Source organism: Colletes latitarsis, unplaced genomic scaffold (assembly GCF_051014445.1).
Source record: "Colletes latitarsis isolate SP2378_abdomen unplaced genomic scaffold, iyColLati1 scaffold0063, whole genome shotgun sequence".
In the NCBI taxonomy this organism is placed as follows: domain Eukaryota; kingdom Metazoa; phylum Arthropoda; class Insecta; order Hymenoptera; family Colletidae; genus Colletes; species Colletes latitarsis.
In genome coordinates this window covers 55,001-65,000 of record NW_027488413.1, presented here as the reverse complement: position 1 = coordinate 65,000, position 10,000 = coordinate 55,001, and positions in this window count along the sequence as shown.

The following is a 10,000-nucleotide window of genomic DNA, read 5'->3' as shown; positions in this document are numbered from 1 at the left end:
GGCCAGTGTTTTTTGTTCTTTAATCCTTTTGGTATAAAGATTTCTCGCTCTCCTGTAGCGAGCTCTTAGGGTTTCTACATCGTGTACGTTATTAAGCCGTCTAGCTCTGGCGAGCTGCCTTCTGGCTCTGGTCGCTGATCTCCTAAGGTTGGTCAGTTCTTGGGTCCACCAAGGGACTCGCGCAGGACGATTTCTGATTTTTGGTATTGCAATGTCACTTATGTCTCTCAACACTCTGGCGACCTTCTGTGCTGCTATGTCCGCAGTCACTGTGTCCAGTCTTTGAAGAAAGGCGTCAGTGACGCGAGTGTTTGCTTCTGTGCTGAATCTCTCCCAGTCCGCCCTGCGGATGTTATATCCGCTGCGGAGGGAGAGTTGGTTATTAGCTCTACTTATGTCTCTTAATTTCATGGATATTAAGCTGTGGTCACTGACATTACAGTCAGGCCACACTTTCCAGTCTGATATGCTATTTGCTAGGCTCCTCGATACCAGTGTTAAGTCAATATTCGATTCGCCTCTATTGGTTAGAAAAGTAGGAGTCTGGTTTGGCTTATTGAGCAGGTTCAGATTATTCTGGAGGATAAAATCCTCCATTTGTCTTCCCCTGCTGTCTGTCTGATTTGAATACCAGAGTGTTGAGTGTGCATTAGAGTCCATTGTTATCAATACCTTTTCATTTTTAAGATTATCCAGTGTTTTTTGCAGTCTCGTTAAGATTGGATCAATCTCCAATGAATGTTGACAGTACACGTTTACTAAAAAGAAGTTAACTTGCCCGTATTGTATGTGTACTGTCATAATGTGTCGGTCTTTATCTGCATTTAGTTGAAACGCCTGGATGTTGTTATTTGCGATTACTGTCGCTACCCAAGGAGATTCAGTGTCAGGTTGTATTGTCGTGACACTAGTAGAATACCCTCTAACCTTGTTGCCATAGGTGTAAGGTTCTTGTATGCATATAATGTCTATACTATCCTTTTGGATTCGACTTAGTATATTTGCTGCTGCTGCAGCCGACCTCTGAGCATTGATTTGGGCGATAATCATGTCCAGTTGATCTTCGACTTCAACATGTCCGCGTACCGTACAAATACGGGACAGTTCTTATCTTTCACTGAGTGTTTTGTATCACTCTTTTTCGCCCTTGCACAGTTGATGCATTTTGGCGCATCTTTGACTGTGCATTTTTCTCGAAGGTGGTCCTTGGAACCACATTTTTCACATAGTTGGTCCGGCACACTGCAATTTTTTGCAATGTGTCCGAACCCGTGACACTTAAAGCACCTCATGATGTTCAGGTATTCCCTGACGCGGTACGATGACCACATCATGAATACCTTTCCTTTACTTGTCACTTCATTGTAAATTGGACCGGGGGTTTCCACTATCCAATTTACTTTTCCACTGTCTTTTGCTCTGAAGGAGTGCCTGAAAGAAATACTTCTTTCAAGCGACTTCGCTTCCGCATCGCTCAGATCGTGGAAGTTCTTCTGCACCAATTCAGATTTGAGCTCCTCTGAAGTGTGCTCTTTTTCTACATCATAGATTATGATGCACGGGCATTTCTTTTTTGGATCATCGATTTTGAGGCCCGCTTTTTGAAGCGGGGCACTCTTAATCATCTCCACATCTTTTTGGCTTTCAACCTCGATGATAATGCCTTTACTTCTCATCTGGCGAATATTTTTCACGTGGAGCTTAGAGCGGATGCCCTTGAGCTCGTCCGTTAAGCTACGCTTAATCTCATCATTGCTCCTTTTATCATTTTCTTTTGTGGGCCTGACGAGGATGACCTCGCCAGCCTTCTTCGGACCCACCGGTTTGGTAGCCGGAGTAGGTCCTACTTTAGTGTGAGGGGGGCAGGTCGGCCCCCTGTTCAAGCTTGCCACTTGCGAGTAGGAGAGCGCTGGGCCCCTCTGCTCGCTCGTGGCTTTGAGCTTTTCATTTTCTATAATGAGGTTATAGAGAATATTCTCCATAACCCCCCACTTTGCCATAATGGTACCAATTTCTTTTTTCCCTATCTCTGTTTCGTTCAGAAGATAGTTTTCCAATTCACTTCTTTGGGTCTTAACTCTCTCAACCGGTTTTGGTATCTGCTCCGGTTGAGGTTTTTGTGACATACTTCTAGTAGTCATCTGCGTGAGTGCCTCGTCAGTGTCTGACGCTTCCTTCTCGACCATCTTCCTCTTGCGAGGAGGGTTGGCCTTCGTTTCATTTGCGCAGCATTTCTCAGTAGACCTGAGTTCTGCTGCGCTCATTACTTCGCTCTCGTCTGAGCTACTACAGCTGCTATCTGTAGAGCTGTCCGCTATTACCTTACTTAGGAAGGACCTTTTCGCCTTTGTGTTCGTTTTGCCATTCTCTTTTTCCGTTTCGTTTGCCAATGTCGTTTCCTTTTTATTTTTCTTTTTTGGTTTAGGTTTTGTATTTGAGATATCCATATGATTCCCACGAGTATGGTCGGTTTTGATACTGTCCGGGAAGAGCCGCCATTCCAGGACAGGCCTGACACACGGTGCCCTGAGGCCGAGCATGCCATCACCAGGGGGTCGGCAGGTACCCCAGTGTTGTTCGCTTGGGGTTGGGGCTACCCCCCCAACCATTCATCCCATCACCACGAAGCAGAGCTTAGGATTTGGAGGCCGTTTGAAGAGTTGCCATTCTCGCGGGCCGGGCGGTAAAGCCAAGCCCCCCGTTTCCGCTGCCGTCGCGTACCATAGGCAAGACCGAGAGGAGTTGCGAATGGGTCGTTGCGACGACCAACAGAGGATTTACGGTATGGGTGCTCAGGCTCCTCGGGTTCGCTACCCGTACAGTGGCGTGTACCACTCACACCACTGTCCTTGAGGGTTTTGAGACCTCTTCTGTTTCGAGACTTATTAGATCTTATTTTGTATGATGTTTGTATCCTGCATTACATGTCTCTTTTCTTTGCTTTTCAGGTCTAGGTGCATATGCTGACACTTGTTTCGGTCCGTCGGTCTTCCGGACATTCGACGTCTGCCACCAGATGTTGTGGTGCACTGGATTGGACTAAGTCCAGCGGCGTATTGCTTTTTAAAGCAGCAACAGACGTCGTGGCGGGCTTTCGCCCTGATCATTCCCATCATTCTGAAAACACGCTTAAAGCAAAAAAGGGGCATAAAGCCCCTTTTTTTGTGATCATTCCCAGCATTCTCTTTTTTCGCTCAAAGTGAAAAAGGGGCATATAGCCCCTTTTTCGTTTTTGTCTCTTTCGTTCTCTTTCTTTCCTTCTTTCTCTCTTTCTTTCTTTCTTTCCTTCTCTCTTTCTTTCTTTCTTTCTGACATCTCTTGGCTCGACGCGCCATTGAATGGATCTTCGATGCATTCCCTTTCTGTCCCTTCTATAAACTCCTTTTCATTCCTCTATATGTCCGAAATCGACGGATCGTTGGCTCGGGTAGGTGGGGTCGCTACACTCCCAAACGGTGTGCACCAACACCGTCCCTGCCTTATTAGCAGTTCCCGCAGGGCTGATCCTGCGGGTTCCGCATTCGCAGTGGCAGCTCTTGGTTTCCCCCTGCAGGAGGGTACTCACAATGGGAACCGCGAGAAGGTGGCTGGCTTGCTCGACTGTAGGCTGCTTAAGGACTGGTCTCGGATACTAGGCAAGTCCCCCCGACACCTCAAACGACCGCCTTAAGAGCTCTACAGCCACTCCCATCAGTAGATAGGGACATGTAGTGTGTAGCCGTTATTCTGTCCAAGCGCGTTGCCACTTGGGGACTTTGCTGTACCTCAGACCGAAGGTCTATACCAGCAACTACATTTTGCCTGATGTTCGGGCATCTACTTTTCACGCGTCGTTATGCGTTTGGAGGCTAACGACGTCGAAACCTGCTGCCACCTCGAGTCCAACCCAATCCAGGAACGCTTGCCGAAGCAAGCGGGGCTTGTATCCCGGCCCGAGGAGGTCATTGCCGAAGCACATGACCTAGCATCCGTTCGAGTACATTTCAAGCATGGTTATTGGAGAGAATCCGCAGACTTCTCTCGTTCTGTTACGTAGCGTATTGCGTTCAATGGCGGTTTTGGTTTCGCCCTGCTTTCGTAAGTAGTACCGAGCGCGTATATGTCCGGAACTCCCTGTATAGGTCTTGTTTTACAAGATCGGCTTCGGTCACCGGCCACGGATGGCCAGCTTCTTCAGCCGCTTGTCTCAGGAGTTCTCGCGCGTCTCGGTACCTCCGGCACTCGAATAGGACGTGGTTTGGTGTTTCCACTTGGCCACAGTCGCAATTCTCGTGCGGTACTAAAGCAAATTCCTTGAGCTTGGCTCGGAAATCTCCGTGCCCGCTTAGGAATTGTACTACGTAGTGATCCAAGATCACCCAGCTTGCATTGAGACGGTCAGATACATCAGAGAAGTAGCGGTAGGTGACCCTACCTTTCTCCGATGACGACCATCTCGTTTGCCACATATTGAGAAGAGTAGATAGGGACAAGTATTGTCGCTTTGCCCTGAATGGGCCCTGGGATGCCTGTACCCTGCACGGAGGCTGGGCATACTCCCGGTACCAAGCGGTTTTTCTATCTACTTTCCGGCGACAACGGCGAAGGGAAGCGTACGGTGTAGGTGTTCTACCGCACTCTGGGCTGGAAATACCCTGTCCTCGCCTTGCGGGTCTTTGGACAAGTTGAATCTACCCTTTCGGGAAGCAGCTCTCTTAGCCGACGCTCCAGGTTGCGAAGCAACCTGCAGCGTCGTTACCAGCGGGGGCCACGAGGAGGCGGAGCTGCCAGCTTTCGCTCGATTCCAGCAGGTTGGCACGAGCCGATTATTGCCTGCAACCACCGCAGCTTCTGTGGAGAAGCCTGCCTGCACCGGTGATCGCAGGTTATACTACCTTAGGAATGTTCCTCCGTTCTGTGTTGTCCTGTCCCTGTGGTCGTGTCCTTATCCTCGTGCATAGTCCGGGTTGGTTGTTTGTAGGTGTTCATGTGTGTGTGCGTGTGTGTTGGTGTATGTTGGTGTGTGGTTGGTGGTCCTGGATCCATTTGGTATGTCCTTCTTCTTTCTTGATGTTTCACTCCACTATCGCGATCTCGTGCGTAAAAAAAAAAAAAAAAAAAAAAAAAAAAAAAAAAAAAAAAAAAACCCGCGATGTCGCGGATTCGCGGTTTCGCTGCGCGCGACTCGCGGTGTCGCGGTGTCGCGGATTCGCGGTTTCACGGCGCGCGACTCGCGGTGTCGCGGATTCGCGGTTTCGCGGTTTCGCGGCGCGCGACTCGCGGTGTCGCGGATTCGCGGTTTCACGGCGCGCGACTCGCGGTGTCGCGGATTCGCGGTTTCGCGGTTTCGCGGCGCGCGACTCGCGGTGTCGCGGATTCGCGGTTTCGCGGCGCGCGACTCGCGGTGTCGCGGATTCACGGTTTCCCGGCGCGCGACTCGCGGTGTCGCGGATTCGCGGTTCCAGGGCGCGCGACTCGCGGTGTCGCGGATTCGCGGTTTCGCGGTTTCGCGGCGCTTGACTCGCGGTGTCGCGGATTCGCGGTTTCGCGGTTTCGCTGCGCGCGACTCGCGGTGTTGCGGATTCGCGGTTTCGCGGCTCGCGACTCGCGGTGTCGCGGATTCTCGGTTTCGCGGCGCGTGGTCTTGCGGATTCACGGTTTCGCGGCGCGCGGTATCGCGGATGCGCTATCTCGCGGTGCGGATTCGCGGATCCGCATTCCTCGGCGCGTGGTGTCCCGGTTCGTGGTTCGCGATTCGCGGTCGCCCGGCACATAGTCCCGTGGTACTCGGCCCGCGGTTCGCAGATTCGCGGATCTACGGTCGTTTGTTCGCGTCACTCGTCTCGCGACTCACGGTTCGCGGCTCGCGGCTCGCGGTCCGCGGTTTCTCGGCACTGTCACTGTCACTGTCACTCTCACTGACACTGTCACTGTGGTCCTCTTCCTTCCGTTGCGCGTCCTTTGTTCTTGAGGTTCCTCTTCTTTCTTCTTTCTTCCTAGTCAACTTGTTGCCATCCCACGTAGGCTGGGGTCTCCTTGGCCTTGAGCGTGGCTCGTGCGAAGTCGCGGAAGTGTCGGAAATTGGTTTTGGAAACCAACTCCGCTTCCGCGACCGGCCATCCGCAGCCGTTAAGCCGCAGTGCCGTCTTCAAGACCGCCCTGGCCGCCTCGTGCCTCGGACAGTCGAGAAGGATGTGCTTCGGCGTTTCGTCGCCGGTCCCACATTCGCACATTGCAGTTTCACTCAGAGCGAAGGATCTGAGCTTCCACCTGAAGTTACCGTGACCACTAAGAAATTGCGTGACATAGTGGTCCAGTTCTATCCAGGTGGCCCGTGTTCTCTGCCGGACGTCTCCGAAGAACTCGAAGGTCGTCCGACCATGGGTCGAAACCTGCCAACGCTCCTGCCAGGCATCCAGCATTTCCGCCGCCGCCCGTCTTCTTTCTTCGCCGTAATCCCGGCCTTCCTCTTCCTCGTTGCCGTTGTTTCGTCCTCTTCTTTCTTCCGTCCGAATCCAGTATCTTCTTGCCCTCTCTTCCACCACCAGGTCGATCGGGGGTTCGCCCGCGATCACCGTTAGTGCGTCCGAGGCCGTCGTGCAATACGCCTTGGTGACCCGAAGGAGAGCCTGTCTCTGAGAACGAGCCAGCATCCGTCTTGCCGTTTTGTTCATCAGGTCGCTCCAGCCCGCCGCCGCGTACGTGGTTATGGGTACAAAGAGCCCCCCGTACAAAAGACGGAGTGCGCGATGTCCCAGTCCCCAGTTCGCTTTGGCCACCTTCGCGAGACTGTTGAACAAACCTCTGCATTTCTCCGAAGTTGTCACGATATGCGTGTTCAACCGGAGTCCTTTCTCAAAATGTACTCCTAAGTACCTGATTGCTGGCTTCATTCTTATGCCTCTGCCGGAGATGCGGATGGTCGGTGGACGCGCTGCATCGAGCGATCCTTTGACCAAGAGCATCTCCGACTTTTCGGCTGAGAGTTCCAGCTTTCTCCTTCCGCACCACTCGGACATTGCCGTGGCGACACCCTGGCCCTTCCTTCTCAGCTCCTCTCTCGAGTTGCCGGAAATCACGACCAGGACGTCGTCCGCATAGGCAACCGGTTCACATTCCAGCTCGTCGGATGTGAGAACCGCCAGCAGGTCATCGAAAATTAGGTTCCAAAAACTTGGACCCAATATCGAGCCCTGCGGGCAGCCTCTGGTAACGGGTTTCCGGACTGATTCTTGTTTCCCCACGATCTGTACTGCCCTCTCCGAGAAGTAACTTTCCACTAGCCTGTATAGGTTTCGTGGGCAGTCCCTTCTCTTGAGTTCGTACAGGACATTTGGCCACCATACGTTGTCGAAAGCGCCCGAAATATCGAACGCTATCGCAATCACGTATTTTGCCTCCGCGAATTCCCTTTCCCTAAGAATGCTACGGAATTTAACGATCGCCTCCTCCGTCGACCGTCCAGGTTTAAACCCGTATTGTCGGTCGGAGGTTAGGTCATGATCGAGAAAAATACTCGCGAGTCTGTTCGCCATCAGTCGTTCGAGCAGCTTCCCTACCATTGAAAGCAGGCAAACTGGCCGATACGACTTCGGGTTACTCCTATCCTTGTCCGGACCCTTGGGTATTGTAATAATCGTACCCACCTTCCAACGAGCTGGGAATACTCCCCATTCGAGGCATCCGTTACAGAGCCTGAGAAGCTCCTCGTGGAGACATCCCCAGGATTTCTGGATAACTTCCACCTCGATCCTGTCCGGCCCCGGACATTTACCTTTTCTGAGGCGCGTTACAGCGGCACTCAGGTCTTCCCACTGGAATGGGGGGCTGTCCTCCGTTGTTGGCTGGATTCGGACTTCCATACGTGTCCTTGCTTGTTCTGGGGTGTCTGTCTCCATGTCGTCCTCCGGGACGAGCGCCGTCAACATCGCTTCCGCGGTTGATCTCCACGAGGTCGTATGACCTCCGTGTGGCAGTTTGATCGAGGAAGTGGCTTCCTCCCTCCTGAGTTTCCCCAGGGATGTTTTCGTTGCGACACCCCAGACTTCCTGGTTTCCTTGGCTGGTGACGAACTGGCGCCATGAGCGATTCTTCTCGCTCGTCACCTTTTTTGTATAGGTTCTCCTGAACCGTCGGTATTCCTGTTTAAGTATCTCCCTCGTCGGGGGATCGTGTGTCCCCTGATACAGTCTTCTTGCTCTGTATGTTGCCCTCTTCATCCTTGTTAGCTCCTCTGTCCACCACGGTACAGATTTCTGGTGCCATTTCTTTTTGGGCATTGCCGCTTCGCAGGCGGTCAATATTGCCCGCTCCATGGTTTCCGCCATTGCCTCGACGTCCTGCCGACTGTTTAGGTCGGCGTTCGTCAAGGAGCGCTTCTCCTGGATGAGTGTCCTCTGGAGCTTGTTCCAGTCGGCCTTCCTGGTGTTGTACCGTGGTTGTAGGGGCGGCGGCTGTCCTCTTCGCGTGCCGAGGTTCAGGCGCGTCTCCAGGATTCTATGATCGCTGGAGGTTCCGTCCTCGTACACTTTCCAGCCGTGTACGAGCGGTATAGCTTCCCAGGTCGCGAGAGTGACGTCGATGTTCGACGATCCTCGCGTATTCTCAAACGTGGTGGGATGTCCCGCCTCGTTCAGCACCAACAAGTTGTGTCTAACGAGTAATTCCTCGAGTAGTACCCCACGTTCGTCGGTGACTCTACTGTTCCATACATGTGACTTCGCGTTCGCGTCCGCGCCTATTATAACCCTTTTCCCCCTTAGCCTTGTTAGCACTGAATCGAGGTGGGCTAGCCCGAGTTCAATATTTTCCGACGGCGGAAAGTATTGACTCACTACGTACAGTTCCGTGCTACCGTCGAAGAGCTGAACACAGACGCAATGCGTTGTGCACAAGTCTGCGATTTTGAGCACGGAAAACTTTCTATTCCTCACGCATACGGCCGCGAGCGGCGGTTCGTCTGCGTGGTTGTGAAAGACTATCGTAGCGCCCGTCCCGAAACCTGGGATAACTCTTTTGAAACTATACGGTTCCTGCATAAGCAGGATATCCGCGTTAGTTTCCTCCATTTGTCGCCTGACCTCGTGTGGCACGACTTTTGATCGCTGCATGTTGAGCTGCAGGATCGTGAGTTCTCGTCCGTCTGCAGAAGCGTTATTATACATAACTGGTTCTGCTTGCGGACCGCTGGACTGCCTTCTCATATCCCGGGCACGACGCGCTGGAAGCGGCGTGGTCTCCCTTCTTACCAGCCCGTTTGCAGTTCACGCAGACTGCGGGCTGGCTCCTCTTTGGACACGCCTTCGCGCTGTGTCCAGTGTGTGCGCAGTGGCCGCACACGTCCTCCTTCTGGCGGCAGTGCTTCGCTATATGGCCGTATGCCTGGCACTTGTAGCACCTGCTTACTGCGAGAAAATCTCGCACCTTGCAAGCGCTCCAGGCCAGGAACAGCTTATGCGCTTCGAGCATCCTAGACCGCAGCTTTGGGGAGACCTCGACCACCCAGTTGGTCTCGTCGCCGTCCTTCCGCCCGGTTCTGAAGCAGAACCTAATCTCCTTCTGGTCCTCTTCATTGACCACGGTCGGGTTTTGTTTCTGGAAACATGTCCGTATTTCCTTTTCCGTCATCGACCGTGGGACGTCGAAGATGGTCATCTTCGGTTTCCTGATGGCGGGAGTCCTAACCGACAAACCGGCATCTTTAAGTTTTGCACTCTCCGTGAGTGCCTTCAGTCCCTCGGCGGTTGTGGTTTCCACAGCAATTCCATTGCCATGGATCTTTCTCACAGCCTTCACCTGTAACCCCTTCTTCCTGGGGTTGACGAGGGTGAAGACAGCCTCTCTGGCTTCCTCACTGGTCCGGATTTCCCCGTCCTTCTGATCGGGGAAGATCATTGCCACGTTCCTTGGCGGTCCGAGCGATGTCGGGACCACCTTCGGCGACGGCGTCGCCCCCATTTTAAGCTTCTCCGCGTAGGAGAGAGCCTTGGGTGACTCCACCTTCTTGACGGCGCGTTCCAGG